Source organism: Nematolebias whitei, chromosome 1, assembly GCF_014905685.2.
Source record: "Nematolebias whitei isolate Nwh7 chromosome 1, NemWhi1, whole genome shotgun sequence".
NCBI lineage: Eukaryota > Metazoa > Chordata > Actinopteri > Cyprinodontiformes > Rivulidae > Nematolebias > Nematolebias whitei.
Window position 1 is genome coordinate 69,547,302 of NC_056498.1, and position 12,235 is coordinate 69,559,536.

Consider the following 12,235-nt stretch of genomic DNA (forward strand, 5'->3'; position numbering starts at 1 on the left):
AACAGGTCACTCAAAAAAAACATGTCCAAATGACCTGATTTCACTTTTTTCTGATGAATACAAAGAGCTGTGAGTGTAGCCATAGACATATGAGTATGTCTGTGACCGTGATTTTATTTATTTATTTGTGTCACAGGGTCACAGGCTGTTTAATGCATTGACATTACAGAATATATATGTCCATGGGTTTAATGGACCACAGAATATCAAGAAACGCCGCACATGCCTTCTTTTATTTAAACTTTTTTGAACAAATGACAATCTCAAATTACACAATGATACATGTGAACACGTGAAGAATCCTCTGTCATACCTCCTTAGGTCAACATTTGCACAAACAATTTGACATAATATTCAGATCAAATTTAAAGTAACAATATTAGACGCAGAGAATTAGCAAACAATATGAAATGGATAAAATCAAAAAATACTATTTAAGTAAATATATACATATATTAAAGTAATTTGTCAGAGGGCTATATTATCTGAGCCAGGTGATCAGAGAGCTTTTTTGTGTGCTTTTTTTTTTGACATTGCCCAATGAAAACTTTAACATCTGGAGTTCTTGTTTGACTACAGACCATAATGGCTTATTAGAACTGTCACATCTGCATTGATGTATGTAAAATTGTAAGCTTGTGATAATGTTATTAACAAAGTGTGCATCTTTTGTATTTTCAGATACATATCCACATAAGACCTTCTGAGGGGAGAAGGAGTCTATGTTCATGGGTTTTATAGTCAGCAGATCATGAGGGGTTTTCCATAATGTGTTCACAGAATGATAGAAATAAAACACATGTTCTGTTGTTTCAGGTTCCTTACATATACAGTTATCACTGAAATCTAAAAATCTATTTCTGATCAACTCGTTTGAAGGATAAATATTATTGAAATGTAATTCATTATATTTAGGTGGAAGAGGGAAACCCAGATATTGTGTCATTATTATTCTTTTCTTCTCATCGTAATACTCCTGAAAATTCCTTCTTACCAGACTGGTATATATTGTTTTTATTAAATGTTGTCTTAAAAAAACTGCCCTTTTTGTGTATTAAATTTAGTCCATTGAGACTGATGCTCGGTAAACTAATTGTTGGTTTAAGTTCATAATTGTTCTTTATTAACTGAAAAAATGCACTTGGTATATTTTTAATTACTTTGTCATATAATCTCTTTTGGTACAGATTATTTTTTTTAATGAAATCTTCATCTTCATATAGATTTCCCTGTTCATCCATTAGATGAGTGAGTGACCATATTTGCTTCTCCGTCCATGTTTCCATGAACACAGACTTCCTTCTGTGTAGAACGACTCTGTTGTTCCAAAATGGAACATTGTGAGGACTGAAGTTATGTTTGTATGATATTTTCCAGTTTAATAACACCTGTTGGTAAAAGCAGGTAATTTAGGAACGTCACAGTCACATCTTAACAGGAAGCCAATACCTCCAACTTTACTAAAAACCAAAGTGGGGACATGCAGCAAACCAAATCTCATGACCATTTTAAAGAAACAATTGAAGCCATCTAAGTTTTAAGATGCCATGATTCATAATTTCTAAATCCATCGCTTTAATTCCACCATCTTCATAATTTGAACCGTATCTCCTTTCTTGATATCATGATGTTTCTATCTCCTGTAGCATTTACAAAGTGAGATGGAGGAAAAAGGGTGACACTTTCCCCACAACACTGTGTTTTGGTTCTGCATGCTCAGATGCTTTGCTCACAGTGATGGAACTGTTTTGTGCTTTATCAGCACTTTTTGTTGGACCTATGATGTTTGGGTCAAAGGTCGTGTTTGAGAAAAGTGTCATGGACTGATGGTGGGTCCATAGGACAAAGAACGTTGTTCTCAGGTAGAAACTGTTCCAATGGGTAATGTTCAGTCAGCTCATCTGGAGGGTTTCTTTTGTTGCTGAGACGTTTCATCCTTCATCCGATCTTCAGTCAGAGGAGCCCACCAAACCAAACTGAATCCCACAAACAGCTCACTCCCACGGTAGAAAAAAAACAACCCAGTTTGCTGGTGGTGTGATGGCCTCTGGGGCCCTCCCTCTCCCCTGTCAACTCCTCTAAGGCAGACCATGCCAAAGTTGTTGAAAACACCAAAGTTCATGCTCATTAATCCAGGTATAAATCCAACAATGTTCAGTCAGGTCATCTGGACGGTTTCTTTTGTTGCTGAGACGTTACCGAGGTAAGTTACGACACCCAAGTATTCGTAGGAATGGACAAACTCAATAGGAACACCATTCGATGATAAAATTGAGGGAAGGACTGCTGGTACCAATTTCCAGTTTGAAAACAATATCCCTTTGGTTTTGTCGGCATTTAGGACAAGTTTGAGTCGGAACAAATCAGACTGGATGATGACGAAAGCAGATTGCAAAAGCTGGAAAGCGTTAGCAACTGTTTTAGTTCGACAATAAACAACTGTGTCATCGGCACTGAAATGTAAGGATGCATCAGGGATGATCTGATCTACATCACTTATGTAGATTGTGAAGAGGGTGTGTCCTAAGACTGAGCCTTGCGGAACACCATTGTTGACTGTTAAATAACTGGAGGAAGTACCATTATGTTGAACACATTGCCTCCGGTCTGAGAGACAGTTAGAGAAGCAACCATTGGTGTGAGCTGAGAAACCAGTTTCTGAGAGTTTATGACACAAGATGTTATGATCCACAGTGTCAAAAGCTTTAGACAGGTCTAAGAAAAGAGCAGCACAATAATCCTTAGCATCCAGTGCTTCAACAACATTATTAAGAACCTTCAGTGAAGCAGTCGTGCTGTGTTGTTCCCTGAAACCAGATCAATGGAGAAGTAAGATGTTAAATTAGAAAGTTCCTGGAGAAACTTTGACGGGGACTGCCTATTTATTATTAAATTATTTGTAATAATAAATATTATTAACAATTATTAATATTGATAAGTAATTATTAATATGCTATTCATTTATTAATTATTATAAACGATTAATATATTTGATATTTTAATATTGATATTAATAAGTATTATTAAATATGAATTATTAATATTAATTGTCATTAATGGTATTATTTGTAATAATTAAAATGAATCATTAATGATTTATGTTAATTATTTGTACTAATTAATAATACTAATACTTGATAATAGGTGCCTTCCATGCATGTTGAACCAAAATGGCTCCTGACGTTACTCAGTTTCTTTGAAAAGTTTTCTCCTATTCATTTCCGATGGGAAATTTGTCATTTTTGTTAGCAAAATATGTCGCCATGGTAACGCCAATTGCCAATAAAAGTAATTGCGCACATCTCGGAGCCGGGCCGGTCGTTTAATTATAACTTTTGTGGGGGTCCACTTTGCGGTTTGGGCCGCATTAAAGTTGAAAAAGATATGCTTTTCAGGTGTAGAATAATAAGTGGGCAGTCACCAACTAGTTCCTGGAGTTGGTGAAATACTGCATCTTTGTTGGCAAATTACTTTGTCCTGGTAACTTGAAATGCCAATAAAAGTAATAGCACACATCACGGGGCCGAGCCGGTCGTTTTGATATAACTTTTGTGGAGGTAGACATTGTGGTTCGGGCCTCATTAATGGAGATAAAAATGTAGACACACTTCCGCGGTGTAGAATAATGGGTGCCGTCCCCAAAAAGAAATGCAAATGTAGCAGCATCCAAATCTTTCTTTCAGTTGTTCCCACCTTCAGGGGCCACCACGGTAAAACATGCCAATTATTTTAAACTGTAATGTCTTAAGACTGCGAAAGTACAAAACAAACACACACACACACACACACACACACACACACACACACACACACACCACAAACAGTAAAACACCACCATCTAGTGGTGAAGTCATGACACTGCAGGAAACATGTTATTTCCATGAGATATGCGCGCTTTTTAAAAGGCAATGTCACTAAACGGACTCCGTACAACTGACAAGGAAATAAAGATAATTTTTGTTAAAATTTAATAAATATGTTTTAAGTCATAAGTCATCTGATTAGGAGGCCTCCTGAACATCTCCTTGTGGAGGTTTTTCAGCACGTTCCAGTGGGAAGACCCACTTGATCTTGATGAAATACATACTGGTAGACTGGGAACACCTTAGGATCTCACAAACTGGAGCTGAAGAGTTTCACTGGGCAGAGGCATGTCTGGCTTTCTCTCTTGGACTTTATTGCACCTTTTATTTTTGTACTTTTTTTGAAAGTCATATACATTTAAATCCTTCACATTATCACAGTTTAAGACAATTTAATTGAAACAACTAATACCTCTGATGAGCCGACAAAACTAGGACAGGAGGATAAATGAACCACATTTCCTCACTCTGCTGCTGTCTTTACTTGCTCAACCTGTTTGTATCTGTAATTATTCTTCTATTTTAACATGTGTTTTGTGTCTTTCCTCCTAAAGTACACCTGGACCTGACATTCTGGGCTCGTTCCTCCTTCCTGTTCCTCTCAAACACCAGCCGGTCGAAGCGGATGGCTGCTCATCCTGAGCCTGGTTCTGATGGAGGTTTCTTCCTGTTAAAATAGTTTTTCCTTCCCACTGTCTCCTTTGTGATTACTCGGGACAGGAGATGTGATGAAGTGAAGATTCAATCTGCTGCTTCCTTCGATAGAGAACTTTTACTAATCGTCTTTTTATATTTGTGAATGATTTTGTTCAGTGCCCTGAGATGACTGCTGTTGTGACTTGGTGCTTTATAAATAAACTGAATTGAACTGAAAAACTACTTTACACAGGTCTCTCTTGTAAATGAGTCCTCGAGGCTCAATGAGACTAACCTGCATAAATAAAGGTTGAATGAATATACGTCTAAAATGCATCTAAATACTCAAACAGAGCGACGGTCACAGTGATTTACATTGTTTTCTCCTCCTGAGTTTTATTAGTTATTAAAAACAGTGTCATTTCTCGTTCTAGGACAGCTTTTGATCTTGTTGGACAGATGTGTCTCGATCACACTGAACAGCCAGAATCAACGCCTCTCTGAGTCTGTGAGGTTTCCTGCAAACAGTCCATAAAAGACACATTTCATATGTTGAGTTTACATGTTCTTCCCATGTATAAGTGGGTTTTCTCTGGGCACTCTGGTTTCCTCCCACTGGAAATGATGCATGTCAGACTAACTGGTAACTCTAAATTGTCCCGAGGTGTGAGTGAGAGAGTGATTGTTCTCTGTGTGTCTCTGTGATGGACTGGAGTCCAGGTGTCCCCTGCCTCTCACACAATGCCTGCTGACCAGCTCCTCCACAACACAGAAAGGAGAAATGGGTAAAAGAAAATCAATGGAAACTGAAACTTTTTATTTAAGAGCTTGTTTGAATAAAATATTTGGTCGTCTGTTCATCCAAACCGAAAGACGCACTTCTTGAAAGAAGTCCACAAATGCTGAAATTGAACTTACGTCTGGAAACACTGAAACTCCAGACTTCTGTAAATAACCTGGACTATCTGCTGATCAAGGACTCTTAAAGATGATGAAAGATTGTGAAAAGTTTGATGCTGCATGTGACCAGATGTTCCAGATAAGCTGGACTGAACTTCAGGCAGATGTTACAGAGCTCTCCCCACAACAGATCCAGAAGCTGGAGCAAACCATTTCCAGGGACATCTGTGAAACGTTAAAGGACATAGACAGTGTGGACTCCCATGGCTTGAGAAGGAGGAGAGTCTGACATTATTGGATGGTGTGAGAGAACACCTGAATCTACCATCTGTTGGTATAACCCCAACGTTCTGTTAGCAAAACATCTCAAAAACCTCTGAACAGATTCTAATCATTGGATCTATGTCTACAACTGACTTTTATAAACATCTCAATTCAAGCTGCTCACCACAACAAATTGACTTTTGCAAACAAAAAAACAGAAAAATAATAGAGATGTGGCAGCCATCTTGAACTCAGACTCATGAAAGACGGTTGACAATATGTAATCCTTTAATGGTAAATGGACTGTACTCATAAAGCACCTTTCTATCGCATCAAGACACTCAAAGCTCTTTACACAACAATCTGTGCCCTCATTTATCCATTCATACAGCACTCTACTAGATCCATACAAAGAATAATCAGTGCTTTCACATTCATACACCAATGGGACACACATCGGAGGCAATGAGGGGTTCATTCTTTAGGGACACTTCAGCATGTGACTGCTGGTGGAATCAAACCCCGAACTCTCGCATTGGAGGACGACTGCTCTAACCACACAGCCACAGCCTCCCAGTAGCATAAGGAATACTAGACTTTAAATATAATAAAATCGCAAACGTTATGACAAAGCCTCAAGAATACAAAGGTCAGTCTTTCTTTTCTCACTCAGTCTAGCACATGACATGATTGGTTGTAAAGACCCAAACATAGACTGATGACAACGACTTGAATGTGGAAAAGGCAAGTGTCTTTATTTCCAGGTGAAGATGAGAAATGTTGCTGAAAGGGAAACAAGGCAGAGGTGAGTACTGGCAGGGTTTGAGGATCAGTGATATGTAACACGTCTTCGTAGAAGTTTTACTGGAGGTTGTTTGTTTGCAGGTGGTGAGAGGTGGTTCCTAAGAGGGGTGACTTGTTTGACCCAAGAGGTGAGAGATCGATGGTGGGATGCAGCAGATCCAGGCTGACATTTGGTTTGCACGAGCAGAGATGATGACTGGCGAGACCACGGGACTTGGCACAGGACATCGAGGAGCAAGGCTGGAAAACACAAAGAGCAAATTTCACGGGGTTAGTTTTTCTATGTTTACCAGCTGTTGGTTAATTTACCTTAAGGTACCTTAATGTTCCAGCGTCGGACGAATCACTGCCAAGTCCTTAAGTACAGATGAGGTGCACGTGTGGAAGGGTGGCTTGACTGGATCATTGTCAGCTGTGTGATTATGACAGGCTGACCTGTCCTACAGCGCACATATGACTCTTAAACAAGCCGAATGTGTCTTCCAAATACAAAACCAACCTCTGAAATGAAAAATAACACTTCTTCGCTTTTTTCTTTCTCTCCTTTTCACCAATCTACACTAACTATCCCTTAATGATTAGTGAAAGCGACATTTTATGAATATTTATAAAACAATTTGAATTGCCACATTTACATAAGAAGTCAGAGCTTTTGCAACAACTCACCTTGCAGGTCAGACATTTGTACAAAAATGTCACACGATCAGTTGGCGTGTGTTATTAATGACGCTCAGCTACTGCCAGAACATATTTGAGGTGAACATCTGTAAAACCAAGAGAGTTTGAGTTATTTTAAGGTTGGCTGAGACCTTTAGTTGTTGTGTCTTTTCCTCTCAGGGTGATCTCCACATCTCTGTGCTCCAATCCGCTGTCCAGCCAAAAACCCAGATTCATTACCATAACAATTTTAACTGTGAGGGTGGAAGCAAAGTGAGGTGGGAACAGTGGTATTGTCCCCCCCTACACACGTTCTCCGAGTCTTTTTGTGATTAGCAGCCCACTCAGAGCCCAAGATGCCGATGACCCTTTCTGGGGGCGAGCCAGAAATCCAGAGGAGCGGGTAACTTTTCACTGCAAAACACTGCAGTCGCAGAAAAAAATACTTCTGATCAGTTTCTCTGGCTTCACATCCTCATTTGGCTCTTGGTCTCTCTCTGGAGGGGCACGAGGGGAAGGCTCCTACGCTGACGAAGGATATCCTCTCAGTGAGTTTTATTCATTTATTTGTTTGTTTGTTTGTTCATTTATTCTCAGATTTAGATTAAAATCTGTTGGAGTTTGGTCCAAACAAGGAGAAATAATTATGAAACTATTTTTACATGAGCTTTGGCAGGAGTTTGACTCCACCAAAATTTTGACTTTTTATATTGTTCACTATTTGAGGTGAAATTTTTTGATATGTGCAAATTTTCTTGGATTTATGCGTCCGATGACATCTTTAGATTCTCTAAATCTTAGTAAGTTTATCATAAAGACAAATTCTCTTGGATAAAAAGTTTAAATAATCTCAGAGTTTATGAGTGATTCACTTTAGTTATGGCTCTAAAATGTAAATAGAAAAATGTCGGGAGTTAGAGAAAGGATGGGACCAAAATGTGTGAAAAGCAGTTTTTTTTTTAAATCTTGTAGAATAAATAAAAAATAATCTTATGAGAAAATCTCTCTTACAATAGGTTGCATGTCCAAATCTGTTAACTTACATTTGAATGCAGAGCCTCACACGGGGCTTATAGGGAACAATGAATTTTACTTGTCTTTTAACATAAAGTGACCAAAAATGACTAATTTACATTTTTATTATTATAATTTAATTCATTCTTTGACATGATCTAAAAAAAAAGGTTATTACAACCACAAAATATGTAACAATACACAATACAAACAAAACAAATTAGGTATAAAAAAAAACATTTAAATGGAAATAACTTTTAGTTGAAGTCCTAATTTGAAAAAGTCTTCAAGACTGTTCATAATTTCATTTGGAACGATTGTTAATGTGTAAATGACGAGAAGAAAAAAAACAGATACATAAAAATCCTTTAGATATTTTCAAAACAAAATGAACATTTTAAAAATTAGTCATAAGATTTAGATTAAAACAATCAGATGAATCACTTTAATGAACTTATTTCTCTGTATAACTCTATGAATCGTGTAAAGATAGACTCGTCTCTCGTTATCTTTAGTCTCCTTCATGTGTCTATTATCCAACATCCAGCACTCAGTATGTTTTTCATGAATAAGTAATCACTTGGCTTTATGGTTCAGCTTCAGCCAAACCTCTCAAACTGTCTGAAAATCAACAAATTCAACCAGAAACAGTGAAATCAGGCGGAAGCAGCTAATTCTGTGCTGTTGCTATTTATTCCTGCAAAGCACAGTAAGAGGACAAAGTCTTAAACTGCGAGAGGCAGAAACTTCCTGTCTGTTTGCTTTTTATCAATATTTTGTGAAAGCAATGTTTAAAAATGTTCAGCTTCAAGTTTTTAAATGTCTGGGCTCACATACGACGAGAGCTTCCACGTGTTCACTCGTCACTCTGGGGAAATGTGAACGAACCCGTGAGTCCTACAGAAGCAGGAGACAAACTGAAAGCAAACGATCTGATGTCGCGAAAAAAATCACTCTGTGGGGATAAAATAAAAAAAAGTTCTCCACAATAATACAGCTCAAAAGCGAGCGTCACATTCTGCAGTAAAACCTAGAAAAAACAAACGAACTGTGATTCTGTGTTAAATTGATCAAAGTCCCATTTTGAGTCCAACTTTCTCCTCCGCCTCTTTTAAACGTGGAATGTTTCTGACATGTCTGATCTGCAGAGCACCAAGAGGACTGGAGTTTTATCTCTTAGTCTTTGACTCGTGTCATCTAAATCCCATTGTTGTCCACGAGGGAATTGTTGGCATTGTTGTCGTCCACGCTGTACGGTGCACTGCTATTAAAGTCCTAGCACGTTCTTTTTGATTAGGTGCCCCATGTTTGAGGTTTTTGTGTGGGTTTCTTCAAAAGCTGCACGACAGGTGACCCTAAAATAGTGACGTGAACAGAAGAATCCTCATGAGACAATAATAAAGGTGCCAGTACTTGTTCATGGGCATCCTTTCTCCAACATGAGGGAAATCAACATCTGAAGATAAAACTTTGAGAGGGTATTGAAAGTTGACAGATGGTTTTACAGTTAAAGGCCTGATATCTGCTGCTTGAAGTCAAATTTAGTCCGAGGTCAGTGTTTTATGTTTTAAATGAAATATTAAAAAATATTATAAAAAAAAAAGAAATGCATGATGCCGTTGTCACATTACTGTTGTCACAAATCTAAAAAAACAAACTATTTATTTATTTATTTATTTATTAGTATCCTCATCTCAGATTAGAGCTGCAGAATAAATGGGGAAAAGGACCCGGGACTTTTCAAAGCCGTACAGTTCGAACACAGAAAGGCGTCTTGTTAAGGCCTGCACTGCTTCAAAAACCAAAAAAAAAACCCATCAAAACCTGCGTTTTATTGAATGTTTAAAACTAAAACCTTCAACAAGAAACAATATCAAACTGAGAAAACAGGAACACGAAGAATAAAATGACGTTTAGATTTTAAAAAATGAGGTCTCAGTATTTATTTCAGTAAAGTATTTATCTGCTTTTTCTTCATAAAGGTAAAATATGTCCACATAAACATATAAAACCTAATCAGAGTTTGAATCTTGTTCTTTAAACTTGCTGTATTATATAAAGATGTGAGGGGTCAAAGGTCACAAATACTGCTCCAACAGCAGCCGACGATGGCCCAGAATACACAGTTCGGTTGTTTTAGGTGTTTTGTCGGTTTGGAGAACTGTTAAGGAGGGAGCAGGAGGTGAGCAGGCTCGATGAGCTCCACGACCAAGACAAAGATCCATATTAACAAAAACCTACAGATGACAGATGATTAATCGGCACGGTGGGGTCTGCCGAGCCGCTGGACCCCCGGCTGACACCCAGAGCCACCAAACACAAAACCACAAACCCCCCAGAGCCTCGGCGGCCTGGAGGAGCGTGGGCGAAGGGTGGAAGCAGGGCACCGTCCCCATGGAGCTGTGTGTGTGTTGGTGTGTGTGTGTGTTTGAGTGAAATAAGGAAAAAACAAAGATTTTCAGCAACAGATTCTGACAGGAAAACGAGCCGGATCGGGTTTGTTGCAGAGAGAAAGTGTGTGTGTGGGAGTGTTTGTGAGTTTACATGTCAGATTGTGTGTTTCCTGCATGACTCGATTCATTGCAGTGTGTGTGTGTGTGTGTTTGTGTATGTGTGTGTGTGTAGACAAACCAAACCCCCATCTGCCACAGGGTGGGCGGCTCGCCACACAACGACAATACGCACCAACATTTTTGTAAGTGTGGGCGTTCAAAAGGCTCGGAGAGCTGCGGTCCTCCTGCTCCACTCCAGCAGAAGGCTCCTCTCATCAGCACATCAAACACCAGCTGAAATATGTTCTGATCACACCGAACATGTACAAATACAAAAGTCGGCCTTGGAAAGAGCTTCAATATTTACAACACGGACGATGTAAGAAAACAGAAGGAAGTGAGATGAACAGAAAACTGTTGGTGCAGAGAAACAATGTTCAGGAAATGACTCCGTGCATGTTCTGGTGGTGGGTTTTTAAAAATCTGAAACCAGTGTGTCACTGGGCTGCCACTTTTGGTGACAAATTGTGAAAGGCATTCACAAGAGTCTTGAAAATGTCTCGAACATCTGCAGAGGTTCTCAGTTCCCTTGTATACACTGTGGAGGTTTGCTTGTTCCATGCATCCTGATCAAGTTTAAATATACGCACAAAGTTGCAACAACGTCCTGGGAACGTTCCTCACCCCGCTCTCAGTTTAGTTACAGCAAGTTTACAGAGATGCATGTGTTTGTAACGTGACGTTCATTTTTGACACTTGGAAAATAAAACATGCATCGACGTGTTGGTAGATTGTTCAGCCATGCTGCAGAGCTGATGTTCAGCTTCCAAACTGGTTTCCACCCTGAGCTCCTGTGCTGTTTCACAGGTGTCCAAGTCAGACTTGTCACCTGTCCCCCGAGTGTTTGACACCATTTATGAATGGGTCCATGAGGCCACAGATTGTGTTGTAAAGAGCTTTGAGTATCTTGATCAGAAAGAAAGACGCTATATAAGTACAGTTACCATTTTCTTGAACAACTGATGAGTAGTGACATTTTAATATCGTTGAATAACTTATATAACGTAGATATATTGCATTTGCACCACACTAACCTGCTTTTGTCTATTTTCTCTAACTTTGTGCACATGCTACAGACGCTCAGCGTAAATGTATTAGAGCAAGGGCTGCTTGAGGAGAAATCACAACTTACCCTCCTGCATGTGTTTTTAGACAAAATCATTATTTTATGAGCCTAATATATGATTTGAATACATTATAGATTTCTGTCTCGAGATCAGACGTTATTCAGAAAATATCTGAGACCGAAGCCCAAATGTATAGGCCGAACCATTCAAATAATTTATTTATATCTTTACAAATAAATATAAAGTTATGTTTATATCTGTGTTTCCATGCACACACAAAAAAAAAGACATTTGAAAAAATGGTTGCACAATAGCAGTTGCATGGTTTGCTGGGGGCTTGAGACTGCAATCAAAGAGTTTCCTAATTTACTGAAGATTTTTCAACTTTGATTTCCAACAATCACAGCCACGTGAGATATTGGCTTAAATATTTAGTTTTTGTTGTCTTGTTTATATATAAATATATGTATATATATAT